Here is a 26,531-nt window from a genome sequence, read left to right as displayed (position 1 = left end):
ACCGTGTGTTTCTGCCGGGAGTGCTTGCACCGTGTGTTTCTGCCGGGAGTGCTTGCACCGTGTGTTTCTGCCGGGATTGCTTGCATTGTGTGTTTCTGCCGGGATTGCTTGCACCGTGTGTTTCTGCCGGGAGTGCTTGCACCGTGTGTTTCTGCCGGGAGTGCTTGCACCGTGTGTTTCTGCCGGGTTTGCTTGCATTGTGTGTTTCTGCCGGGAGTGCTTGCACCGTGTGTTTCTGCCAGGATTGCTTGCATCGTGTGTTTCTCCCGGGAGTGCTTGCGTTGTGTGTTTCTGCCGGGAGTGCTTGCGTTGTGTGTTTCTGCCTGGATTGCTTGCACCGTGTGTTTCTGCCGGGAGTGCTTGCACCGTGTGTTTCAGCCGGGATTGCTTGCATTGTGTGTTGCTGCCGTGAGTGCTTGCACTGTGTGTTTCTGCCGGGAGTGCTTGCACGGTGTGTTTCTGCCGGGAGTGCTTGCATCGTGTGTTTCTCCCGGGAGTGCTTGCGTTGTGTGATTCTGCCGGGAGTGCTTGCGTTGTGTGTTTCTGCCTGGATTGCTTGCACCGTGTGTTTTTGCCGGGAGTACTTGCGTTGTGTGTTTCTGCCGGGGGTGCGTGCACTGTGTCTTCCTGCCTGGATTGCTTGCTCTGTGTGTTTCTGCCGGGAATGGTTGCACCGTGTGTTTCAGCTGGGCGTGCTTGCACTGTGTGTTTCTGCCGGGAGTGCTTGCGTTGTGTGTTTCTGCCGGGAGCGCATGCGTTGCGTGTTTCTGCCAGGAGTGATTGCGTTGTGTGTTTCAGTCAGGAGTGCTTGCGTTGCGTGTTTCTGCCGGGAGTTCTTGCGTTGTGAGTTTCTGACGGGAGCGCTGGCATTGTGTGTTTCTGCCGGGAGCGCTTGCGTTGTGTGTTTCTGCCGGGAGTGCTTGCGTTCCGTGTTTCAGCTGTGAGTGCTTGCGTTGTGTGTTTCTGCCAGGAGTGCTTGCGTTGTGTGTTACTGCTGGGAGTGCTTGCGTTGTGTGTTTCTGCCGGGAGTGATTGCGTTGTGAGTTTCTGACGGGAGCGCTGGCATTGTGTGTTTCTGCCGGGAGCGCTTGCGTTGTGTGTTTCTGCCGGGAGTGCTTGAGTTCCGTGTTTCAGCTGTGAGTGCTTGCGTTGTGTGTTTCTGCCAGGAGTGCTTGCGTTGTGTGTTACTGCTGGGAGTGCTTGCGTTGTGTGTTTCTGCCGGGAGTCCTTGCACGGTGTGTTTCTGTCGGGAGTGCTTGCGTAGTGTGTTTCTGCAGGGAGTGCTTGCGTTGTGTGTTTCACCCGGGATTGCTTGCACTGTGTGTTTCGGCTGGGAGTGCTTGCGTTGTGTGTTTCTGCAGGGAGTGCTTGCGTTGTGTGTTTCTGCAGGGAGTGCTTGCGTTGTGTGTTTCTCCGGGAGTGCTTGCACCGTGTTTTTCTGGCGGGAGTGCTTGCGTTGTGTGTTTCTCCCAGGAGTGCTTGCACCGTGTGTTTCAGCCGGGAGTGCTTGCACTGTGTGTTTCTGCTGTGAGTGCTTGCGTTGTGTGTTCCTGCCGGGATTGTTGCGTTGTGTGTTTCTGCTGGGAGTGCTTGCGTTGTGTGTTTCTGCTGGGAGTGCTTGCGCGGTGTGTTTCTGCCGGGAGTGCTTGAGTTGTGTGTTTCTGCTGAGAGTGCTTGCACTGTGTGTTCCTGCTGGGAGTGCTTGCATTGTGTCTTCCTGCCTGGATTGCTTGTGTTGTGTGTTTCTGCCGGGAGTGCTTGCACTGTGTGTTTCTGCTGGGAGTGCTTGCGTTGTGTGTTTCTGCCGGGAGTCCTTGCACCGTGTGTTTCTGCCGGGAGTCCTTGCACCGTGTATTTCTGCCGCAAGTGCTTGCACCGTGTATTTCTGCCGCGAGTGCTTGCGTTGTGTGTTCCTGCCGGGAGTATTTGCGTTGTGTGTTTCTGACGGTAGTGCTTGCAACATTTGTTCTTGCCGGGAGTGCTTGCGCTGTCTGTATCTGCCGGGAGTTATTGCACCGTGTGTTTCTGCCGGGAGTGCTTGCGTTGTGTGTTTCTCCCGGGAGTGCTTGTGTTCTGTGTTTATGCTGGGAGTGCTTGCACTATGTGTTTCTGCCGGGAGAGCTTGCACCGTGTGTTTCTGCCGGGAGAGCTTGCACCGTGTGTTTCTGCCGGGAGCGCGTGCGTTGTGTGTTTCTGCCGGGATTGCTTGCGTTGTGTGTTCCTGCTGGGAGTGCTTGCGTTGTGTGTTTCTGCCAGGAGTGCTTGCATTGTGTGTTTCTGCCGGGATTGCTTGCATTGTGTGTTTCTGCCGGGAGTGCTTGCGTTGTGTGTTTCTGCCGGGAGTGCTTGCACTGTGTGTTTCTGCCGGGAGTGCTTGCACTGTGTGTTCCTGCCGGGAGTGCTTGTGTTGTGTGTTTCTGCTGGGAGTGATTGCGTTGTGTGTTTCTGCCGGGAGTGCTTGCACTGTGTGTTTCTGCCGGGAGTGATTGTGTTGTGAGTTTCTGACGTGAGCGCTGGCATTGTGTGTTTCTGCTGGGAGCGCTTGCGTTGTGTGTTTCTGCCGGGAGTGCTTGCGTTCCGTGTTTCAGATGTGAGTGCTTGCGTTGTGTGTTTCTGCCAGGAGTGCTTGCACCGTGTGTTTCTGCCGGGAGTGCTTGCACCGTGTGTTTCAGCCGGGAGAGCTTGCACTGTGTGTTTCTGCCGGGTTTGCTTGCATTGTGTGTTTCTGCCGGGATTGCTTGCACCGTGTGTTTCTGCCGTGATTGCTTGCACCGTGTGTTTCTGCCGGGAGTGCTTGCGTAGTGTTTTTCTGCCGGGCGTGCTTGTGTTGTGTGTTTCTGCCGGGAGTACTTGCACTGTGTGTTTCTGCAAGGATTGCTTGCATCGTGTGTTTCTCCCGGGAGTGCTTGCGTTGTGTGTTTCTGCCGGGAGTGCTTGCGTTGTGTCTTTCTGCCTGGATTGCTTGCACCGTGTGTTTCTGCCGGGAGTGCTTGCACCGTGTGTTTCAGCCGGGATTGCTTGCATTGTGTGTTTCTGCCGGGAGTGCTTGCACCGTGTGTTTCAGCCGGGATTGCTTGCATTGTGTGTTTCTGCCGGGAGTGCTTGCACCGTGTGTTTCAGCCGGGATTGCTTGCACCGTGTGTTTCTGCCGGGAGTGCTTGCACGGTGTGTTTCTGCCGGGAGTGCTTGCATCGTGTGTTTCTCCCGGGAGTGCTTGCGTTGTGTGATTCTGCCGGGAGTGCTTGCGTTGTGTGTTTCTGCCTGGATTGCTTGCACCGTGTGTTTCTGCTGGGAGTGCTTGCGTTGTGTGTTTCTGCCTGGATTGCTTGCACCGTGTGTTTTTGCCGGGAGTACTTGCGTTGTGTGTTTCTGCCGGGGGTGCGTGCACTGTGTGTTCCTGCCTGGATTGCTTGCGTTGTGTGTTTCTGCCGGGAGAGTTTGCACCGTGTGTTTCTGCTGCGAGTGCTTGCGTTGTCTGTTTCTGCCGGGAGTGCTTGCACTGTGTGTTCCTGCCTGGATTGCTTGCACTGTGTGTTTCTGCCGGGAATGGTTGCACCGTGTGTTTCAGCTGGGCGTGCTTGCACTGTGTGTTTCTGCCGGGAGTGCTTGCGTTGTGCGTTTCTGCCGGGAGCGCATGCGTTGCGTGTTTCTGCCAGGAGTGATTGCGTTGTGTGTTTCAGTCAGGAGTGCTTGCGTTGCGTGTTTCTGCCGGGAGTTCTTGCGTTGTGAGTTTCTGACGGGAGCGCTGGCATTGTGTGTTTCTGCCGGGAGCGCTTGCGTTGTGTGTTTCTGCCGGGAGTGCTTGCGTTCCGTGTTTCAGCTGTGAGTGCTTGCGTTGTGTGTTTCTGCCAGGAGCGCTGGCATTGTGTGTTTCTGCCGGGAGCGCTTGCGTTGTGTGTTTCTGCCGGGAGTGCTTGCATTCCTTGTGTCAGCTGTGAGTGCTTGCGTTGTGTGTTTCTGCCAGGAGTGCTTGCGTTGTGTGTTACTGCAGGGAGTGCTTGCGTTGTGTGTTTCTGCAGGGAGTGCTTGCGTTGTGTGTTTCACCCGGGATTGCTTGCACTGTGTGTTTCGGCTGGGAGTGCTTGCGTTGTGTGTTTCTGCAGGGAGTGCTTGCGTTGTGTGTTTCTGCAGGGAGTGCTTGCGTTGTGTGTTTCTCCGGGAGTGCTTGCACCGTGTTTTTCTGGCGGGAGTGCTTGCGTTGTGTGTTTCTCCCAGGAGTGCTTGCACCGTGTGTTTCAGCCGGGAGTGCTTGCACTGTGTGTTTCTGCTGTGAGTGCTTGCGTTGTGTGTTCCTGCCGGGATTGTTGCGTTGTGTGTTTCTGCTGGGAGTGCTTGCGTTGTGTGTTTCTGCTGGGAGTGCTTGCGCGGTGTGTTTCTGCCGGGAGTGCTTGAGTTGTGTGTTTCTGCTGAGAGTGCTTGCACTGTGTGTTCCTGCTGGGAGTGCTTGCATTGTGTCTTCCTGCCTGGATTGCTTGTGTTGTGTGTTTCTGCCTGGAGTGCTTGCACTGTGTGTTTCTGCTGGGAGTGCTTGCGTTGTGTGTTTCTGCCGGGAGAGCTTGCACCGTGTGTTTCTGCCGGGAGTCCTTGCACCGTTTATTTCTGCCGCAAGTGCTTGCACCGTGTATTTCTGCCGCGAGTGCTTGCGTTGTGTGTTCCTGCCGGGAGTATTTGCGTTGTGTGTTTCTGACGGTAGTGCTTGCAACATTTGTTCTTGCCGGGAGTGCTTGCGCTGTCTGTATCTGCCGGGAGTTATTGCACCGTGTGTTTCAGCCGGGAGTGCTTGCACCGTGTGTTTCTGCTGGGAGTGCTTGCGTTGTGTGTTTCTGCCTGGATTGCTTGCACCGTGTGTTTTTGCCGGGAGTACTTGCGTTGTGTGTTTCTGCCGGGGGTGCTTGCACTGTGTGTTCCTGCCTGGATTGCTTGCACTGTGTGTTTCTGCCGGGAATGGTTGCACCGTGTGTTTCAGCTGGGCGTGCTTGCACTGTGTGTTTCTGCCGGGAGTGCTTGCGTTGTGTGTTTCTGCCGGGAGCGCATGCGTTGCGTGTTTCTGCCAGGAGTGATTGCGTTGTGTGTTTCAGTCAGGAGTGCTTGCTTTGCGTGTTTCTGCCGGGAGTTCTTGCGTTATGAGTTTCTGACGGGAGCGCTGGCATTGTGTGTTTCTGCCGGGAGCGCTTGCGTTGTGTGTTTCTGCCGGGAGTGCTTGCGTTCCGTGTTTCAGCTGTGAGTGCTTGCGTTGTGTGTTTCTGCCAGGAGTGCTTGCGTTGTGTGTTACTGCTGGGAGTGCTTGCGTTGTGTGTTTCTGCCGGGAGTGATTGCGTTGTGAGTTTCTGACGGGAGCGCTGGCATTGTGTGTTTCTGCCGGGAGCGCTTGCGTTGTGTGTTTCTGCCGGGAGTGCTTGCGTTCCGTGTTTCAGCTGTGAGTGCTTGCGTTGTGTGTTTCTACCAGGAGTGCTTGCACGGTATGTTTCTGTCGGGAGTGCTTGTGTTGTGTGTTTCTGCAGGGAGTGCTTGCGTTGTGTGTTTCACCCGGGATTGCTTGCACTGTGTGTTTCGGCTGGGACTGCTTGCGTTGTGTGTTTCTGCAGGGAGTGCTTGCGTTGTGTGTTTCTGCAGGGAGTGCTTGCGTTGTGTGTTTCACCCGGGATTGCTTGCACTGTGTGTTTCGGCTGGGAGTGCTTGTGTTGTGTGTTTCTGCAGGGAGTGCTTGCGTTGTGTGTTTCTGCAGGGAGTGCTTGCGTTGTGTGTTTCTCCGGGAGTGCTTGCACCGTGTTTTTCTGGCGGGAGTGCTTGCGTTGTGTGTTTCTCCCAGGAGTGCTTGCACCGTGTGTTTCAGCCGGGAGTGCTTGCACTGTGTGTTTCTGCTGTGAGTGCTTGCGTTGTGTGTTCCTGCCGGGATTGTTGCGTTGTGTGTTTCTGCTGGGAGTGCTTGCGTTGTGTGTTTCTGCTGGGAGTGCTTGCGCGGTGTGTTTCTGCCGGGAGTGCTTGAGTTGTGTGTTTCTGCTGAGAGTGCTTGCACTGTGTGTTCCTGCTGGGAGTGCTTGCATTGTGTCTTCCTGCCTGGATTGCTTGTGTTGTGTGTTTCTGCCGGGAGTGCTTGCACTGTGTGTTTCTGCTGGGAGTGCTTGCGTTGTGTGTTTCTGCCGGGAGAGCTTGCACCGTGTGTTTCTGCCGGGAGTCCTTGCACCGTGTATTTCTGCCGCAAGTGCTTGCACCGTGTATTTCTGCCGCGAGTGCTTGCGTTGTGTGTTCCTGCCGGGAGTATTTGCGTTGTGTGTTTCTGACGGTAGTGCTTGCAACATTTGTTCTTGCCGGGAGTGCTTGCGCTGTCTGTATCTGCCGGGAGTTATTGCACTGTGTGTTTCTGCCGGGAGTGCTTGCGTTGTGTGTTTCTCCCGGGAGTGCTTGTGTTCTGTGTTTATGCTGGGAGTGCTTGCACTATGTGTTTCAGCCGGGAGTGCTTGCACCGTGTGTTTCTGCCAGGAGAGCTTGCACCGTGTGTTTCTGCCGGGAGAGCTTGCACCGTGTGTTTCTGCCGGGAGCGCGTGCGTTGTGAGTTTCTGCCGGGATTGCTTGCGTTGTGTGTTCCTGCTGGGAGTGCTTGCGTTGTGTGTTTCTGCCAGGAGTGCTTGCATTGTGTGCTTCTGCCGGGATTGCTTGCATTGTGTGTTTCTGCCGGGAGTGCTTGCACTGTGTGTTTCTGCCGGGAGTGCTTCAACTGTGTGTTTCTGCCGGGAGTGCTTGCACTGTGTGTTCCTGCCGGGAGTGCTTGTGTTGTGTGTTTCTGCTGGGAGTGATTGCATTGTGTGTTTCTGCCGGGAGTGCTTGCACTGTGTGTTTCTGCCGGGAGTGATTGCGTTGTGAGTTTCTGACGTGAGCGCTGGCATTGTGTGTTTCTGCTGGGAGCGCTTGCGTTGTGTGTTTCTGCCGGGAGTGCTTGCGTTCCATGTTTCAGCTGTGAGTGCTTGCGTTGTGTGTTTCTGCCAGGAGTGCTTGCGTTGTGTGTTACTGCTGGGAGTGCTTGCGTTGTGTGTTTCTGCCGGGAGTGATTGCGTTGTGAGTTTCTGACGGGAGCGCTGGCATTGTGTGTTTCTGCCGGGAGCGCTTGCGTTGTGTGTTTCTGCCGGGAGTGCTTGCGTTCCGTGTTTCAGCTGTGAGTGCTTGCGTTGTGTGTTTCTGCCAGGAGTGCTTGCGTTGTGTGTTACTGCAGGGAGTGCTTGCGTTGTGTGTTTCTGCAGGGAGTGCTTGCGTTGTGTGTTTCACCCGGGATTGCTTGCACTGTGTGTTTCGGCTGGGAGTGCTTGTGTTGTGTGTTTCTGCAGGGAGTGCTTGCGTTGTGTGTTTCTGCAGGGAGTGCTTGCGTTGTGTGTTTCTCCGGGAGTGCTTGCACCGTGTTTTTCTGGCGGGAGTGCTTGCGTTGTGTGTTTCTCCCAGGAGTGCTTGCACCGTGTGTTTCAGCCGGGAGTGCTTGCACTGTGTGTTTCTGCTGTGAGTGCTTGCGTTGTGTGTTCCTGCCGGGATTGTTGCGTTGTGTGTTTCTGCTGGGAGTGCTTGCGTTGTGTGTTTCTGCTGGGAGTGCTTGCGCGGTGTGTTTCTGCCGGGAGTGCTTGAGTTGTGTGTTTCTGCTGAGAGTGCTTGCACTGTGTGTTCCTGCTGGGAGTGCTTGCATTGTGTCTTCCTGCCTGGATTGCTTGTGTTGTGTGTTTCTGCCGGGAGTGCTTGCACTGTGTGTTTCTGCTGGGAGTGCTTGCGTTGTGTGTTTCTGCCGGGAGAGCTTGCACCGTGTGTTTCTGCCGGGAGTCCTTGCACCGTGTATTTCTGCCGCAAGTTCTTGCACCGTGTATTTCTGCCGTGAGTGCTTGCGTTGTTTGTTCCTGCCGGGAGTATTTGCGTTGTGTGTTTCTGACGGTAGTGCTTGCAACATTTGTTCTTGCCGGGAGTGCTTGCGCTGTCTGTATCTGCCGGGAGTTATTGCACCGTGTGTTTCTGCCGGGAGTGCTTGCGTTGTGTGTTTCTCCCGGGAGTGCTTGTGTTCTGTGTTTACGCTGGGAGTGCTTGCACTATGTGTTTCAGCCGGGAGTGCTTGCACCGTGTGTTTCTGCTGGGAGTGCTTGCGTTGTGTGTTTCTGCCTGGATTGCTTGCACCGTGTGTTTTTGCCGGGAGTACTTGCGTTGTGTGTTTCTGCCGGGGGTGCTTGTGTTCTGTGTTTATGCTGGGAGTGCTTGCACTATGTGTTTCAGCCGGGAGTGGTTGCACCGTGTGTTTCTGCCGGGAGAGCTTGCACCGTGTGTTTCTGCCGGGAGAGCTTGCACCGTGTGTTTCTGCCGGGAGCGCGTGCGTTGTGAGTTTCTGCCGGGATTGCTTGCGTTGTGTGTTCCTGCTGGGAGTGCTTGCGTTGTGTGTTTCTGCCAGGAGTGCTTGCATTGTGTGTTTCTGCCGGGATTGCTTGCATTGTGTGTTTCTGCCGGGAGTGCTTGCGTTGTGTGTTTCTGCCGGGAGTGCTTGCACTGTGTGTTTCTGCCGGGAGTGCTTGCACTGTGTGTTCCTGCCGGGAGTGCTTGTGTTGTGTGTTTCTGCTGGGAGTGATTGCGTTGTGTGTTTCTGCCGGGAGTGCTTGCACTGTGTGTTTCTGCCGGGAGTGATTGCGTTGTGAGTTTCTGACGTGAGCGCTGGCATTGTGTGTTTCTGCTGGGAGCGCTTGCGTTGTGTGTTTCTGCCGGGAGTGCTTGCGTTCCGTGTTTCAGCTGTGAGTGCTTGCGTTGTGTGTTTCTGCCAGGAGTGCTTGCATTGTGTGTTACTGCTGGGAGTGCTTGCGTTGTGTGTTTCTGCCGGGAGTGATTGCGTTGTGAGTTTCTGACAGGAGCGCTGGCATTGTGTGTTTCTGCCGGGAACGCTTGCGTTGTGTGTTTCTGCCGGGAGTGCTTGCGTTCCGTGTTTCAGCTGTGAGTGCTTGCGTTGTGTGTTTCTGCCAGGAGTGCTTGCGTTGTGTGTTACTGCAGGGAGTGCTTGCGTTGTGTGTTTCTGCAGGGAGTGCTTGCGTTGTGTGTTTCACCCGGGATTGCTTGCACTGTGTGTTTCGGCTGGGAGTGCTTGCGTTGTGTGTTTCTGCAGGGAGTGCTTGCGTTGTGTGTTTCTGCAGGGAGTGCTTGCGTTGTGTGTTTCTCCGGGAGTGCTTGCACCGTGTTTTTCTGGCGGGAGTGCTTGCGTTGTGTGTTTCTCCCAGGAGTGCTTGCACCGTGTGTTTCAGCCGGGAGTGCTTGCACTGTGTGTTTCTGCTGTGAGTGCTTGCGTTGTGTGTTCCTGCCGGGATTGTTGCGTTGTGTGTTTCTGCTGGGAGTGCTTGCGTTGTGTGTTTCTGCTGGGAGTGCTTGCGCGGTGTGTTTCTGCCGGGAGTGCTTGAGTTGTGTGTTTCTGCTGGGAGTGCTTGCGTTGTGTGTTTCTGCTGGGAGTGCTTGCGCGGTGTGTTTCTGCCGGGAGTGCTTGCACTGTGTGTTCCTGCTGGGAGTGCTTGCATTGTGTCTTCCTGCCTGGATTGCTTGTGTTGTGTGTTTCTGCCGGGAGTGCTTGCACTGTGTGTTTCTGCTGGGAGTGCTTGCGTTGTGTGTTTCTGCCGGGAGAGCTTGCACCGTGTGTTTCTGCCGGGAGTCCTTGCACCGTGTATTTCTGCCGCAAGTGCTTGCACCGTGTATTTCTGCCGCGAGTGCTTGCGTTGTGTGTTCCTGCCGGGAGTATTTGCGTTGTGTGTTTCTGACGGTAGTGCTTGCAACATTTGTTCTTGCCGGGAGTGCTTGCGCTGTCTGTATCTGCCGGGAGTTATTGCACCGTGTGTTTCTGCCGGGAGTGCTTGCGTTGTGTGTTTCTCCCGGGAGTGCTTGTGTTCTGTGTTTATGCTGGGAGTGCTTGCACTATGTGTTTCAGCCGGGAGTGCTTGCACCGTGTGTTTCTGCTGGGAGTGCTTGCGTTGTGTGTTTCTGCCTGGATTGCTTGCACCGTGTGTTTTTGCCGGGAGTACTTGCGTTGTGTGTTTCTGCCGGGGGTGCGTGCACTGTGTGTTCCTGCCTGGATTGCTTGCGTTGTGTGTTTCTGCCGGGAGAGTTTGCACCGTGTGTTTCTGCTGCGAGTGCTTGCGTTGTCTGTTTCTGCCGGGAGTGCTTGCACTGTGTGTTCCTGCCTGGATTGCTTGCACTGTGTGTTTCTGCCGGGAATGGTTGCACCGTGTGTTTCAGCTGGGCGTGCTTGCGCTGTGTGTTTCTGCCGGGAGTGCTTGCGTTGTGTGTTTCTGCCGGGAGCGCATGCGTTGCGTGTTTCTGCCAGGAGTGATTGCGTTGTGTGTTTCAGTCAGGAGTGCTTGCGTTGCGTGTTTCTGCCGGGAGTTCTTGCGTTATGAGTTTCTGACGGGAGCGCTGGCATTGTGTGTTTCTGCCGGGAGCGCTTGCGTTGTGTGTTTCTGCCGGGAGTGCTTGCGTTCCGTGTTTCAGCTGTGAGTGCTTGCGTTGTGTGTTTCTGCCAGGAGTGCTTGCGTTGTGTGTTACTGCTGGGAGTGCTTGCGTTGTGTGTTTCTGCCGGGAGTGATTGCGTTGTGAGTTTCTGACGGGAGCGCTGGCATTGTGTGTTTCTGCCGGGAGCGCTTGCGTTGTGTGTTTCTGCCGGGAGTGCTTGCGTTCCGTGTTTCAGCTGTGAGTGCTTGCGTTGTGTGTTTCTACCAGGAGTGCTTGCGTTGTGTGTTACTGCAGGGAGTGCTTGCGTTGTGTGTTTCTGCAGGGAGTGCTTGCGTTGTGTGTTTCACCCGGGATTGCTTGCACTGTGTGTTTCGGCTGGGAGTGCTTGTGTTGTGTGTTTCTGCAGGGAGTGCTTGCGTTGTGTGTTTCTGCAGGGAGTGCTTGCGTTGTGTGTTTCTCCGGGAGTGCTTGCACCGTGTTTTTCTGGCGGGAGTGCTTGCGTTGTGTGTTTCTCCCAGGAGTGCTTGCACCGTGTGTTTCAGCCGGGAGTGCTTGCACTGTGTGTTTCTGCTGTGAGTGCTTACGTTGTGTGTTCCTGCCGGGATTGTTGCGTTGTGTGTTTCTGCTGGGAGTGCTTGCGTTGTGTGTTTCTGCTGGGAGTGCTTGCGCGGTGTGTTTCTGCCGGGAGTGCTTGAGTTGTGTGTTTCTGCTGAGAGTGCTTGCACTGTGTGTTCCTGCTGGGAGTGCTTGCATTGTGTCTTCCTGCCTGGATTGCTTGTGTTGTGTGTTTCTGCCGGGAGTGCTTGCACTGTGTGTTTCTGCCGGGATTGCTTGCATTGTGTGTTTCTGCCGGGAGTGCTTGCGTTGTGTGTTTCTGCCGGGAGTGCTTGCACTGTGTGTTTCTGCCGGGAGTGCTTGCACTGTGTGTTCCTGCCGGGAGTGCTTGTGTTGTGTGTTTCTGCTGGGAGTGATTGCGTTGTGTGTTTCTGCCGGGAGTGCTTGCACTGTGTGTTTCTGCCGGGAGTGATTGCGTTGTGAGTTTCTGACGTGAGCGCTGGCATTGTGTGTTTCTGCTGGGAGCGCTTGCGTTGTGTGTTTCTGCCAGGAGTGCTTGCGTTCCGTGTTTCAGCTGTGAGTGCTTGCGTTGTGTGTTTCTGCCAGGAGTGCTTGCGTTGTGTGTTACTGCTGGGAGTGCTTGCGTTGTGTGTTTCTGCCGGGAGTGATTGCGTTGTGAGTTTCTGACGGGAGCGCTGGCATTGTGTGTTTCTGCCGGGAGCGCTTGCGTTGTGTGTTTCTGCCGGGAGTGCTTGCGTTCCGTGTTTCAGCTGTGAGTGCTTGCGTTGTGTGTTTCTGCCAGGAGTGCTTGCGTTGTGTGTTACTGCAGGGAGTGCTTGCGTTGTGTGTTTCTGCAGGGAGTGCTTGCGTTGTGTGTTTCACCCGGGATTGCTTGCACTGTGTGTTTCGGCTGGGAGTGCTTGCGTTGTGTGTTTCTGCAGGGAGTGCTTGCGTTGTGTGTTTCTGCAGGGAGTGCTTGCGTTGTGTGTTTCTCCGGGAGTGCTTGCACCGTGTTTTTCTGGCGGGAGTGCTTGCGTTGTGTGTTTCTCCCAGGAGTGCTTGCACCGTGTGTTTCAGCCGGGAGTGCTTGCACTGTGTGTTTCTGCTGTGAGTGCTTGCGTTGTGTGTTCCTGCCGGGATTGTTGCGTTGTGTGTTTCTGCTGGGAGTGCTTGCGTTGTGTGTTTCTGCTGGGAGTGCTTGCGCGGTGTGTTTCTGCCGGGAGTGCTTGAGTTGTGTGTTTCTGCTGAGAGTGCTTGCACTGTGTGTTCCTGCTGGGAGTGCTTGCATTGTGTCTTCCTGCCTGGATTGCTTGTGTTGTGTGTTTCTGCCGGGAGTGCTTGCACTGTGTGTTTCTGCTGGGAGTGCTTGCGTTGTGTGTTTCTGCCGGGAGTATTTGCGTTGTGTGTTTCTGACGGTAGTGCTTGCAACATTTGTTCTTGCCGGGAGTGCTTGCGCTGTCTGTATCTGCCGGGAGTTATTGCACCGTGTGTTTCTGCCGGGAGTGCTTGCGTTGTGTGTTTCTCCCGGGAGTGCTTGTGTTCTGTGTTTATGCTGGGAGTGCTTGCACTATGTGTTTCAGCCGGGAGTGCTTGCACCGTGTGTTTCTGCTGGGAGTGCTTGCGTTGTGTGTTTCTGCCTGGATTGCTTGCACCGTGTGTTTTTGCCGGGAGTACTTGCGTTGTGTGTTTCTGCCGGGGGTGCGTGCACTGTGTGTTCCTGCCTGGATTGCTTGCGTTGTGTGTTTCTGCCGGGAGAGTTTGCACCGTGTGTTTCTGCTGCGAGTGCTTGCGTTGTCTGTTTCTGCCGGGAGTGCTTGCGCTGTGTGTTCCTGCCTGGATTGCTTGCACTGTGTGTTTCTGCCGGGAATGGTTGCACCGTGTGTTTCAGCTGGGCGTGCTTGCACTGTGTGTTTCTGCCGGGAGTGCTTGCGTTGTGTGTTTCTGCCGGGAGCGCATGCGTTGCGTGTTTCTGCCAGGAGTGATTGCGTTGTGTGTTTCAGTCAGGAGTGCTTGCGTTGCGTGTTTCTGCCGGGAGTTCTTGCGTTATGAGTTTCTGACGGGAGCGCTGGCATTGTGTGTTTCTGCCGGGAGCGCTTGCGTTGTGTGTTTCTGCCGGGAGTGCTTGCGTTCCGTGTTTCAGCTGTGAGTGCTTGCGTTGTGTGTTTCTGCCAGGAGTGCTTGCGTTGTGTGTTACTGCTGGGAGTGCTTGCGTTGTGTGTTTCTGCCGGGAGTGATTGCGTTGTGAGTTTCTGACGGGAGCGCTGGCATTGTGTGTTTCTGCCGGGAGCGCTTGCGTTGTGTGTTTCTGCCGGGAGTGCTTGCGTTCCGTGTTTCAGCTGTGAGTGCTTGCGTTGTGTGTTTCTACCAGGAGTGCTTGCGTTGTGTGTTACTGCAGGGAGTGCTTGCGTTGTGTGTTTCTGCAGGGAGTGCTTGCGTTGTGTGTTTCACCCGGGATTGCTTGCACTGTGTGTTTCGGCTGGGAGTGCTTGTGTTGTGTGTTTCTGCAGGGAGTGCTTGCATTGTGTCTTCCTGCCTGGATTGCTTGTGTTGTGTGTTTCTGCCGGGAGTGCTTGCACTGTGTGTTTCTGCTGGGAGTGCTTGCGTTGTGTGTTTCTGCCGGGAGAGCTTGCACCGTGTGTTTCTGCCGGGAGTCCTTGCACCGTGTATTTCTGCCGCAAGTGCTTGCACCGTGTATTTCTGCCGCGAGTGCTTGCGTTGTGTGTTCCTGCCGGGAGTATTTGCGTTGTGTGTTTCTGACGGTAGTGCTTGCAACATTTGTTCTTGCCGGGAGTGCTTGCGCTGTCTGTATCTGCCGGGAGTTATTGCACTGTGTGTTTCTGCCGGGAGTGCTTGCGTTGTGTGTTTCTCCCGGGAGTGCTTGTGTTCTGTGTTTATGCTGGGAGTGCTTGCACTATGTGTTTCAGCCGGGAGTGCTTGCACCGTGTGTTTCTGCCGGGAGAGCTTGCACCGTGTGTTTCTGCCGGGAGAGCTTGCACCGTGTGTTTCTGCCGGGAGCGCGTGCGTTGTGAGTTTCTGCCGGGATTGCTTGCGTTGTGTGTTCCTGCTGGGAGTGCTTGCGTTGTGTGTTTCTGCCAGGAGTGCTTGCATTGTGTGTTTCTGCCGGGATTGCTTGCACTGTGTGTTTCGGCTGGGAGTGCTTGCGTTGTGTGTTTCTGCAGGGAGTGCTTGCGTTGTGTGTTTCTGCAGGGAGTGCTTGCGTTGTGTGTTTCTCCGGGAGTGCTTGCACCGTGTTTTTCTGGCGGGAGTGCTTGCGTTGTGTGTTTCTCCCAGGAGTGCTTGCACCGTGTGTTTCAGCCGGGAGTGCTTGCACTGTGTGTTTCTGCTGTGAGTGCTTGCGTTGTGTGTTCCTGCCGGGATTGTTGCGTTGTGTGTTTCTGCTGGGAGTGCTTGCGTTGTGTGTTTCTGCTGGGAGTGCTTGCGCGGTGTGTTTCTGCCGGGAGTGCTTGAGTTGTGTGTTTCTGCTGAGAGTGCTTGCACTGTGTGTTCCTGCTGGGAGTGCTTGCATTGTGTCTTCCTGCCTGGATTGCTTGTGTTGTGTGTTTCTGCCGGGAGTGCTTACACTGTGTGTTTCTGCTGGGAGTGCTTGCGTTGTGTGTTTCTGCCGGGAGTATTTGCGTTGTGTGTTTCTGACGGTAGTGCTTGCAACATTTGTTATTGCCGGGAGTGCTTGCGCTGTCTGTATCTGCCGGGAGTTATTGCACCGTGTGTTTCTGCCGGGAGTGCTTGCGTTGTGTGTTTCTCCCGGGAGTGCTTGTGTTCTGTGTTTATGCTGGGAGTGCTTGCACTATGTGTTTCAGCCGGGAGTGCTTGCACCGTGTGTTTCTGCTGGGAGTGCTTGCGTTGTGTGTTTCTGCCTGGATTGCTTGCACCGTGTGTTTTTGCCGGGAGTACTTGCGTTGTGTGTTTCTGCCGGGGGTGCGTGCACTGTGTGTTCCTGCCTGGATTGCTTGCGTTGTGTGTTTCTGCCGGGAGAGTTTGCACCGTGTGTTTCTGCTGCGAGTGCTTGCGTTGTCTGTTTCTGCCGGGAGTGCTTGCACTGTGTGTTCCTGCCTGGATTGCTTGCACTGTGTGTTTCTGCCGGGAATGGTTGCACCGTGTGTTTCAGCTGGGCGTGCTTGCACTGTGTGTTTCTGCCGGGAGTGCTTGCGTTGTGTGTTTCTGCCGGGAGCGCATGCGTTGCGTGTTTCTGCCAGGAGTGATTGCGTTGTGTGTTTCAGTCAGGAGTGCTTGCGTTGCGTGTTTCTGCCGGGAGTTCTTGCGTTATGAGTTTCTGACGGGAGCGCTGGCATTGTGTGTTTCTGCCGGGAGCGCTTGCGTTGTGTGTTTCTGCCGGGAGTGCTTGCGTTCCGTGTTTCAGCTGTGAGTGCTTGCGTTGTGTGTTTCTGCCAGGAGTGCTTGCGTTGTGTGTTACTGCTGGGAGTGCTTGCGTTGTGTGTTTCTGCCGGGAGTGATTGCGTTGTGAGTTTCTGACGGGAGCGCTGGCATTGTGTGTTTCTGCCGGGAGCGCTTGCGTTGTGTGTTTCTGCCGGGAGTGCTTGCGTTCCGTGTTTCAGCTGTGAGTGCTTGCGTTGTGTGTTTCTACCAGGAGTGCTTGCGTTGTGTGTTACTGCAGGGAGTGCTTGCGTTGTGTGTTTCTGCAGGGAGTGCTTGCGTTGTGTGTTTCACCCGGGATTGCTTGCACTGTGTGTTTCGGCTGGGAGTGCTTGTGTTGTGTGTTTCTGCAGGGAGTGCTTGCGTTGTGTGTTTCTGCAGGGAGTGCTTGCGTTGTGTGTTTCTCCGGGAGTGCTTGCACCGTGTTTTTCTGGCGGGAGTGCTTGCGTTGTGTGTTTCTCCCAGGAGTGCTTGCACCGTGTGTTTCAGCCGGGAGTGCTTGCACTGTGTGTTTCTGCTGTGAGTGCTTGCGTTGTGTGTTCCTGCCGGGATTGTTGCGTTGTGTGTTTCTGCTGGGAGTGCTTGCGTTGTGTGTTTCTGCTGGGAGTGCTTGCGCGGTGTGTTTCTGCCGGGAGTGCTTGAGTTGTGTGTTTCTGCTGAGAGTGCTTGCACTGTGTGTTCCTGCTGGGAGTGCTTGCATTGTGTCTTCCTGCCTGGATTGCTTGTGTTGTGTGTTTCTGCCGGGAGTGCTTGCACTGTGTGTTTCTGCTGGGAGTGCTTGCGTTGTGTGTTTCTGCCGGGAGAGCTTGCACCGTGTGTTTCTGCCGGGAGTCCTTGCACCGTGTATTTCTGCCGCAAGTGCTTGCACCGTGTATTTCTGCCGCGAGTGCTTGCGTTGTGTGTTCCTGCCGGGAGTATTTGCGTTGTGTGTTTCTGACGGTAGTGCTTGCAACATTTGTTCTTGCCGGGAGTGCTTGCGCTGTCTGTATCTGCCGGGAGTTATTGCACTGTGTGTTTCTGCCGGGAGTGCTTGCGTTGTGTGTTTCTCCCGGGAGTGCTTGTGTTCTGTGTTTATGCTGGGAGTGCTTGCACTATGTGTTTCAGCCGGGAGTGCTTGCACCGTGTGTTTCTGCCGGGAGAGCTTGCACCGTGTGTTTCTGCCGGGAGAGCTTGCACCGTGTGTTTCTGCCGGGAGCGCGTGCGTTGTGAGTTTCTGCCGGGATTGCTTGCGTTGTGTGTTCCTGCTGGGAGTGCTTGCGTTGTGTGTTTCTGCCAGGAGTGCTTGCATTGTGTGTTTCTGCCGGGATTGCTTGCATTGTGTGTTTCTGCCGGGAGTGCTTGCGTTGTGTGTTTCTGCCGGGAGTGCTTGCACTGTGTGTTTCTGCCGGGAGTGCTTGCACTGTGTGTTCCTGCCGGGAGTGCTTGTGTTGTGTGTTTCTGCTGGGAGTGATTGCGTTGTGTGTTTCTGCCGGGAGTGCTTGCACTGTGTGTTTCTGCCGGGAGTGATTGCGTTGTGAGTTTCTGACGTGAGCGCTGGCATTGTGTGTTTCTGCTGGGAGCGCTTGCGTTGTGTGTTTCTGCCGGGAGTGCTTGCGTTCCGTGTTTCAGCTGTGAGTGCTTGCGTTGTGTGTTTCTGCCAGGAGTGCTTGCGTTGTGTGTTACTGCTGGGAGTGCTTGCGTTGTGTGTTTCTGCCGGGAGTGATTGCGTTGTGAGTTTCTGACGGGAGCGCTGGCATTGTGTCTTTCTGCCGGGAGCGCTTGCGTTGTGTGTTTCTGCCGGGAGTCCTTGCACCGTGTATTTCTGCCGCAAGTGCTTGCACCGTGTATTTCTGCCGCGAGTGCTTGCATTGTGTGTTCCTGCCGGGAGTATTTGCGTTGTGTGTTTCTGACGGTAGTGCTTGCAACATTTGTTCTTGCCGGGAGTGCTTGCGCTGTCTGTATCTGCCGGGAGTTATTGCACCGTGTGTTTCTGCCGGGAGTGCTTGCGTTGTGTGTTGCTCCCGGGAGTGCTTGTGTTCTGTGTTTATGTTGGGAGTGCTTGCACTATGTGTTTCAGCCGGGAGTGCTTGCACCGTGTGTTTCTGCTGGGAGTGCTTGCGTTGTGTGTTTCTGCCTGGATTGCTTGCACCGTGTGTTTTTGCCGGGAGTACTTGTGTTGTGTGTTTCTGCCGGGGGTGCGTGCACTGTGTGTTCCTGCCTGGATTGCTTGCGTTGTGTGTTTCTGCCGGGAGAGTTTGCACCGTGTGTTTCTGCTGCGAGTGCTTGCGTTGTCTGTTTCTGCCGGGAGTGCTTGCACTGTGTGTTCCTGCCTGGATTGCTTGCACTGTGTGTTTCTGCCGGGAATGGTTGCACCGTGTGTTTCAGCTGGGCGTGCTTGCACTGTGTGTTTCTGCCGGGAGTGCTTGCGTTGTGTGTTTCTGCCGGGAGCGCATGCGTTGCGTGTTTCTGCCAGGAGTGATTGCGTTGTGTGTTTCAGTCAGGAGTGCTTGCGTTGCGTGTTTCTGCCGGGAGTTCTTGCGTTATGAGTTTCTGACGGGAGCGCTGGCATTGTGTGTTTCTGCCGGGAGCGCTTGCGTTGTGTGTTTCTGCCGGGAGTGCTTGCGTTCCGTGTTTCAGCTGTGAGTGCTTGCGTTGTGTGTTTCTGCCAGGAGTGCTTGCGTTGTGTGTTACTGCTGGGAGTGCTTGCGTTGTGTGTTTCTGCCGGGAGTGATTGCGTTGTGAGTTTCTGACGGGAGCGCTGGCATTGTGTGTTTCTGCCGGGAGCGCTTGCGTTGTGTGTTTCTGCCGGGAGTGCTTGCGTTCCGTGTTTCAGCTGTGAGTGCTTGTGTTGTGTGTTTCTACCAGGAGTGCTTGCGTTGTGTGTTACTGCAGGGAGTGCTTGCGTTGTGTGTTTCTGCAGGGAGTGCTTGCGTTGTGTGTTTCACCCGGGATTGCTTGCACTGTGTGTTTCGGCTGGGAGTGCTTGTGTTGTGTGTTTCTGCAGGGAGTGCTTGCGTTGTGTGTTTCTGCAGGGAGTGCTTGCGTTGTGTGTTTCTCCGGGAGTGCTTGCACCGTGTTTTTCTGGCGGGAGTGCTTGCGTTGTGTGTTTCTCCCAGGAGTGCTTGCACCGTGTGTTTCAGCCGGGAGTGCTTGCACTGTGTGTTTCTGCTGTGAGTGCTTGCGTTGTGTGTTCCTGCCGGGATTGTTGCGTTGTGTGTTTCTGCTGGGAGTGCTTGCGTTGTGTGTTTCTGCTGGGAGTGCTTGCGCGGTGTGTTTCTGCCGGGAGTGCTTGAGTTGTGTGTTTCTGCTGAGAGTGCTTGCACTGTGTGTTCCTGCTGGGAGTGCTTGCATTGTGTGTTTCTGCTGGGAGTGCTTGCATTGTGTCTTCCTGCCTGGATTGCTTGTGTTGTGTGTTTCTGCCGGGAGTGCTTGCACTGTGTGTTTCTGCTGGGAGTGCTTGCGTTGTGTGTTTCTGCCGGGAGAGCTTGCACCGTGTGTCTCTGCCGGGAGTCCTTGCACCGTGTATTTCTGCCGCAAGTGCTTGCACCGTGTATTTCTGCCGCGAGTGCTTGCGTTGTGTGTTCCTGCCGGGAGTATTTGCGTTGTGTGTTTCTGACGGTAGTGCTTGCAACATTTGTTCTTGCCGGGAGTGCTTGCGCTGTCTGTATCTGCCGGGAGTTATTGCACTGTGTGTTTCTGCCGGGAGTGCTTGCGTTGTGTGTTTCTCCCGGGAGTGCTTGTGTTCTGTGTTTATGCTGGGAGTGCTTGCACTATGTGTTTCAGCCGGGAGTGCTTGCACCGTGTGTTTCTGCCGGGAGAGCTTGCACCGTGTGTTTCTGCCGGGAGAGCTTGCACCGTGTGTTTCTGCCGGGAGCGCGTGCGTTGTGAGTTTCTGCCGGGATTGCTTGCGTTGTGTGTTCCTGCTGGGAGTGCTTGCGTTGTGTGTTTCTGCCAGGAGTGCTTGCATTGTGTGTTTCTGCCGGGATTGCTTGCATTGTGTGTTTCTGCCGGGAGTGCTTGCGTTGTGTGTTTCTGCCGGGAGTGCTTGCACTGTGTGTTTCTGCCGGGAGTGCTTGCACTGTGTGTTCCTGCCGGGAGTGCTTGTGTTGTGTGTTTCTGCTGGGAGTGATTGCGTTGTGTGTTTCTGCCGGGAGTGCTTGCACTGTGTGTTTCTGCCGGGAGTGATTGCGTTGTGAGTTTCTGACGTGAGCGCTGGCATTGTGTGTTTCTGCTGGGAGCGCTTGCGTTGTGTGTTTCTGCCAGGAGTGCTTGCGTTGTGTGTTACTGCTGGGAGTGCTTGCGTTGTGTGTTTCTGCCGGGAGTGCTTGCACGGTGTGTTTCTGTCGGGAGTGCTTGTGTTGTGTGTTTCTGCAGGGAGTGCTTGCGTTGTGTGTTTCACCCGGGATTGCTTGCACTGTGTGTTTCGGCTGGGACTGCTTGCGTTGTGTGTTTCTGCAGGGAGTGCTTGCGTTGTGTGTTTCTGCAGGGAGTGCTTGCGTTGTGTGATTCTCCGGGAGTGCTTGCACCGTGTTTTTCTGGCGGGAGTGCTTGCGTTGTGTGTTTCTCCCAGGAGTGCTTGCACCGTGTGTTTCGGCCGGGAGTGCTTGCACTGTGTGTTTCTGCTCTGAGTGCTTGCGTTGTGTGTTCCTGCTGGGATTGTTGCGTTGTGTGTTTCTGCTGGGAGTGCTTGCGTTGTGTGTTTCTGCTGGGAGTGCTTGCGTTGTGTGTTTCTGCTGGGAGTGCTTGCGCGGTGTGTTTCTGCCGGGAGTGCTTGAGTTGTGTGTTTCTGCTGGGAGTGCTTGCACTGTGTGTTCCTGCTGGGAGTGCTTGCATTGTGTCTTCCTGCCTGGATTGCTTGTGTTGTGTGTTTCTGCCGGGAGTGCTTGCACTGTGTGTTTCTGCTGGGAGTGCTTGCGTTGTGTGTTTCTGCCGGGAGTGCTTGCACTGTGTGTTTCTGCCGGGAGTGCTTGCGCCGTCTGTATCTGCCGGGAGTGCTTGCACCGTGTGTTTCTGCCGGGAGTGCTTGCGTTGTGTGTTTCTCCCGGGAGTGCTTGTGTTCTGTGTTTATGCTGGGAGTGCTTGCACTGTGTGTTCCTGCCTGGATTGCTTGCGTTGTGTGTTCCTGCCGGGAGTATTTGCGTTGTGTGTTTCTGACGGTAGTGCTTGCAACATTTGTTCTTGCCGGGAGTGCTTGCGCTGTCTGTATCTGCCGGGAGTGCTTGTGTTGTGTGTTTCTCCTGGGAGTGCTTGTGTTCTGTGTTTATGCTGGCAGTGCTTGCACTATGTGTTTCAGCCGGGAGTGCTTGCACCGTGTGTTTCTGCCGGGAGAGCTTGCACCGTGTGTTTCTCCCGGGAGAGCTTGCACCGTGTGTTTCTGCCGGGAGCGCGTGCGTTGTGTGTGTCTGCCGGGATTGCTTGCGTTGTGTGTTCCTGCTGGGAGTGCTTGCGTTGTGTGTTTCTGCCGGGAGTGCTTGAACTGTGAGTTCCTGCCTGGATTGCTTGACCGTGTGTTTCTGCTGGGAGTGATTGCACCGTGTGTTTCTGCTGGGAGTGCTTGCACCGTGTGTTTCTGCTGGGAGTGCTTGCACGGTGTATTTCTGCCGGGAGTGTTTGCGTTGTGTGTTACTGCCTGGATTGCATGCACCGTGTGTTTCTGCCGGGTGGCCTTGCGTTGTGAGTTTCTGCCTGGATTGCTTGCACCGTGTGTTTCTGCCGGGAGTGCTTGCTCCGTGTGTTTCTGCCGGGATTGCTTGCATTGTGTGTTTCTGCCGGGATTGCTTGCACCGTGTGTTTCGGCCATGAGTGCTTGCACCGTGTGTTTCTGCCGGAAGTGCTTGCGTAGTGTTTTTCTGCCGGGCGTGCTTGTGTTCTGTGTTTCTGCCGGGAGTGCTTGCATCGTGTGTTTCTCCCGGGAGTGCTTGCGTTGTGTGTTTCTGCCGGGAGTGCTTGCGTTGTGTTTCTGCCTGGATTGCTTGCACCGTGTGTTTCTGCCGGGTGTGCTTGCACCGTGTGTTTCTGCCGGGATTGCTTGCATTGTGTGTTTCTGCCGGGATTGCTTGCACCGTGTGTTTCTGCCGGGAGTGCTTGCACCGTGTGTTTCTGCCGGGAGTGCTTGCACCGTGTGTTTCTGCCGGGTTTGATTGCATTGTGTGTTTCTGCCGGGATTGCTTGCACCGTGTGTTTCTGCCGTGATTGCTTGCACCGTGTGTTTCTGCCGGGTGTGCTTGCGTAGTGTTTTTCTTCCGGGCGTGCTTGTGTTGTGTGTTTCTGCCGGGAGTACTTGCACTGTGTGTTTCTGCCAGGATTGCTTGCATCGTGTGTTTCTCCCGGGAGTGCTTGCGTTGTGTGTTTCTGCTGGGAGTGCTTCTGTTGTGTGTTTCTGCCTGGATTGCTTGCACCGTGTGTTTTTGCCGGGAGTACTTGGGTTGTGTGTTTCTGCCGGGGGTGCGTGCACTGTGTGTTCCTGCCTGGATTGCTTGCGTTGTGTGTTTCTGCCGGGAGAGTTTGCACCGTGTGTTTCTGCTGCGAGTGCTTGCGTTGTCTGTTTCTGCCGGGAGTGCTTGCACTGTGTGTTCCTGCCTGGATTGCTTGCACTGTGTGTTTCTGCCGGGAATGGTTGCACCGTGTGTTTCAGCTGGGCGTGCTTGCACTGTGTGTTTCTGCCGGGAGTGCTTGCAATGTGTGTTTCTGCCGGGAGCGCATGCGTTGCGTGTTTCTGCCAGGAGTGATTGCGTTGTGTGTTTCAGTCAGGAGTGCTTGCGTTGCGTGTTTCTGCCGGGAGTTCTTGCGTTGTGAGTTTCTGACGGGAGCGCTGGCATTGTGTGTTTCTGCCGGGAGCGCTTGCGTTGTGTGTTTCTGCCGGGAGTGCTTGCGTTCCGTGTTTCAGCTGTGAGTGCTTGCATTGTGTGTTTCTGCCAGGAGTGCTTGCGTTGTGTGTTACTGCTGGGAGTGCTTGCGTTGTGTGTTTCTGCCGGGAGTGCTTGCACGGTGTGTTTCTGTCGGGAGTGCTTGCGTAGTGTGTTTCTGCAGGTAGTGCTTGCGTTGTGTGTTTCACCCGGGATTGCTTGCACTGTGTGTTTCGGCTGGGAGTGCTTGCGTTGTGTGTTTCTGCAGGGAGTGCTTGCGTTGTGTGTTCCTGCCGGGATTGTTGCGTTGTGTGTTTCTGCTGGGAGTGCTTGCGTTGTGTGTTTCTGCTGGGAGTGCTTGCGCGGTGTGTTTCTGCCGGGAGTGCTTGAGTTGTGTGTTTCTGCTGAGAGTGCTTGCACTGTGTGTTCCTGCTGGGAGTGCTTGCATTGTGTCTTCCTGCCTGGATTGCTTGTGTTGTGTGTTTCTGCCGGGAGTGCTTGCACTGTGTGTTTCTGCTGGTAGTGCTTGCTTTGTGTGTTTTTGCCGGGAGTGCTTGCGTTGTGTGTTTCTGACGGGAGCGCTTGCATTGTGTGTTTCTGCCGGAAGTGCTTGCGCTGTGTGTTTCTGCCGGAAGTTATTGCGTTGTGTGTTTCTGCCGGAAGTGCTTGCGCTGCGTGTTTCTGCCGGGAGTGCTTGCGTTGTGTGTTTCTGCCAGGAGTGCTTGCATTGTGTGTTTCTGCCGGGAGTGCTTGCACCGTGTGTTTCTGCTGGGATTGCTTGCATTGTGTGTTTCTGCCGGGAGTGCTTGCGTTGTGTGTTTCTGCCGGGAGTGCTTGCACTGTGTGTTTCTGCCGGGAGTGCTTGCACTGTGTGTTCCTGCCGGGAGTGCTTGTGTTGTGTGTTTCTGCTGGGAGTGATTGCGTTGTGTGTTTCTGACGTGAGCGCTGGCATTGTGTGTTTCTGCCGGGAGCGCTTGCGTTGTGTGTTTCTGCCGGGAGTGCTTGCGTTCCGTGTTTCAGCTGTGAGTGCTTGCGTTGTGTGTTTCTGCCAGGAGTGCTTGCGTTGTGTGTTACTGCTGGGAGTGCTTGCGTTGTGTGTTTCTGCCGGGAGTGCTTGCACGGTGTGTTTCTGTCGGGAGTGCTTGTGTTGTGTGTTTCTGCAGGGAGTGCTTGCGTTGTGTGTTTCACCCGGGATTGCTTGCACTGTGTGTTTCGGCTGGGAGTGCTTGCGTTGTGTGTTTCTGCAGGGAGTGCTTGCGTTGTGTGTTTCTGCAGGGAGTGCTTGCGTTGTGTGATTCTCCGGGAGTGCTTGCACCGTGTTTTTCTGGCGGGAGTGCTTGCGTTGTGTGTTTCTCCCAGGAGTGCTTGCACCGTGTGTTTCAGCCGGGAGTGCTTGCACTGTGTGTTTCTGCTGTGAGTGCTTGCGTTGTGTGTTCCTGCCGGGATTGTTGCGTTGTGTGTTTCTGCTGGGAGTGCTTGCGTTGTGTGTTTCTGCTGGGAGTGCTTGCGCGGTGTGTTTCTGCCGGGAGTGCTTGAGTTGTGTGTTTCTGCTGGGAGTGCTTGCACTGTGTGTTCCTGCTGGGAGTGCTTGCATTGTGTCTTCCTGCCTGGATTGCTTGTGTTGTGTGTTTCTGCCGGGAGTGCTTGCACTGTGTGTTTCTGCTGGGAGTGCTTGCGTTGTGTGTTTCTGCCGGGAGTGCTTGCACTGTGTGTTTCTGCCGGGAGTGCTTGCGCCGTCTGTATCTGCCGGGAGTGCTTGCACCGTGTGTTTCTGCCGGGAGTGCTTGCGTTGTGTGTTTCTCCCGGGAGTGCTTGTGTTCTGTGTTTATGCTGGGAGTGCTTGCACTGTGTGTTCCTGCCTGGATTGCTTGCGTTGCGTGTTTCTGCCGGAAGTGCTTGCTTTGTGTGTTTTTGCCGGGAGTGCTTGCGTTGTGTGTTTCTGACGGGAGCGCTTGCATTGTGTGTTTCTGCCGGAAGTGCTTGCGCTGTGTGTTTCTGCCGGAAGTTATTGCGTTGTGTGTTTCTGCCGGAAGTGCTTGCGCTGCGTGTTTCTGCCGGGAGTGCTTGCGTTGTGTGTTTCTACCGGGAGTGCTTGCACCGTGTGTTTCTGCTGGGAGCGCTTGCACCGTGTGTTTCTGCCGGGATTGCTTGCATTGTGTGTTTCTGCCGGGAGTGCTTGCGTTGTGTGTTTCTTCCGGGAGTGCTTGCACTGTGTGTTTCTGCCGGGAGTGCTTGCAATGTGTGTTCCTGCCGGGAGTGCTTGTGTTGTGTGTTTCTGCTGGGAGTGATTGCGTTGTGTGTTTCTGACGTGAGCGCTGGCATTGTGTGTTTCTGCCGGGAGCGCTTGCGTTGTGTGTTTCTGCCGGGAGTGCTTGCGTTCCGTGTTTCAGCTGTGAGTGCTTGCGTTGTGTGTTTCTGCCAGGAGTGCTTGCGTTGTGTGTTACTGCTGGGAGTGCTTGCGTTGTGTGTTTCTGCCGGGAGTGCTTGCACGGTGTGTTTCTGTCGGGAGTGCTTGTGTTGTGTGTTTCTGCAGGGAGTGCTTGCGTTGTGTGTTTCACCCGGGATTGCTTGCACTGTGTGTTTCGGCTGGGAGTGCTTGCGTTGTGTGTTTCTGCAGGGAGTGCTTGTGTTGTGTGATTCTCCCAGGAGTGCTTGCACCGTGTGTTTCAGCCGGGAGTGCTTGCACTGTGTGTTTCTGCTGTGAGTGCTTGCGTTGTGTGTTCCTGCCGGGATTGTTGCGTTGTGTGTTTCTGCTGGGAGTGCTTGCGTTGTGTGTTTCTGCTGGGAGTGTTTGCGCGGTGTGTTTCTGCTGGGAGTGCTTGCATTGTGTCTTCCTGCCTGGATTGCTTGTGTTGTGTGTTTCTGCCGGGAGTGCTTGCACTGTGTGTTTCTGCTGGGAGTGCTTGCGTTGTGTGTTTCTGCCGGGAGTGCTTGCACTGTGTGTTTCTGCCGGGAGTGCTTGCGCCGTCTGTATCTGCCGGGAGTGCTTGCACCGTGTGTTTCTGCCGGGAGTGCTTGCGTTGTGTGTTTCTCCCGGGAGTGCTTGTGTTCTGTGTTTATGCTGGGAGTGCTTGCACTGTGTGTTCCTGCCTGGATTGCTTGCGTTGTGTGTTTCTGCCGGGAGTGCTTGCACCGTGTGTTTCTGCTGGGAGTGATTGCACCGTGTGTTTCTGCCGGGAGTGCTTGCGTTGTGTTTCTGACGGTAGTGCTTGCACCGTTTGTTCCTGCCGGGAGTGCTTGCGCCGTCTGTACCTGCTGGGAGTGATTGTACAGTGTGTTTCTGCCGGGAGTGCTTGCATTGTGTGTTTCTCCCGGGAGTGCTTGTGTTCTGTGTTTCTGCCCGGAGTGCTTGCACCATCTGTATCTGCCGGGAGTGATTGCACTGTGTGTTTCTGCCGGGAGTGCTTGTGTTGTGTGTTTCTCCCGGGAGTGCTTGTGTTCTGTGTTTCTGCTGGGAGTGCTTGCACTGTGTGTTTCAGCCTGGAGTGCTTGCACCGTGTGTTTCTGCCGGGAGAGCTTGCACTGTGTGTTTCTGCCGGGAGTCCTTGCACCGTGTATTTCTGCCGCAAGTGCTTGCACCGTGTATTTCTGCCGCGAGTGCTTGCGTTGTGTGTTCCTGCCGGGAGTATTTGCGTTGTGTGTTTCTGACGGTAGTGCTTGCAACATTTGTTTTTGCCGGGAGTGCTTGCGCTGTCTGTATCTGCCGGGAGTTATTGCACCGTGTGTTTCTGCCGGGAGTGCTTGCGTTGTGTGTTTCTCCCGGGAGTGCTTGTGTTCTGTGTTTATGCTGGGAGTGCTTGCACTATGTGTTTCAGCCGGGAGTGCTTGCACCATGTGTTTCTGCCGGGAGAGCTTGCACCGTGTGTTTCTGCCGGGAGAGCTTGCACCGTGTGTTTCTGCCGGGAGCGCGTGCGTTGTGTGTTTCTGCCGGGATTGCTTGCGTTGTGCGTTCCTGCTGGGAGTGCTTGCGTTGTGTGTTTCTGCCGGGAGTGCTTGAACTGTGAGTTCCTGCCTGGTTTGCTTGCGTTGTGTGTTTCTGCCGGGAGAGCTTGCACCGTGTGTTTCTGCTGGGAGTGCTTGCGTTGTGTGTTTCTGCTGGGAGTGCTTGCAGTGTGTGTTCCTGCCTGGATTGCTTGACCGTGTGTTTCTGCTGGGAGTGATTGCACCGTGTGTTTCTGCTGGGAGTGCTTGCACCGTGTGTTTCTGCTGGCTGTGCTTGCACGGTGTATTTCTGCCGGGAGTGTTTGCGTTGTGTGTTACTGCCTGGATTGCTTGCACCGTGTGTTTCTGCCGGGTGGCCTTGCGTTGTGAGTTTCTGCCTGG

The sequence above is a fragment of the Hypanus sabinus genome, chromosome 11 (genome assembly GCF_030144855.1).
Source record: "Hypanus sabinus isolate sHypSab1 chromosome 11, sHypSab1.hap1, whole genome shotgun sequence".
In the NCBI taxonomy this organism is placed as follows: domain Eukaryota; kingdom Metazoa; phylum Chordata; class Chondrichthyes; order Myliobatiformes; family Dasyatidae; genus Hypanus; species Hypanus sabinus.
The sequence above is the reverse complement of the archived record's forward strand: the minus strand, read 5'-3'. Positions refer to the sequence as shown.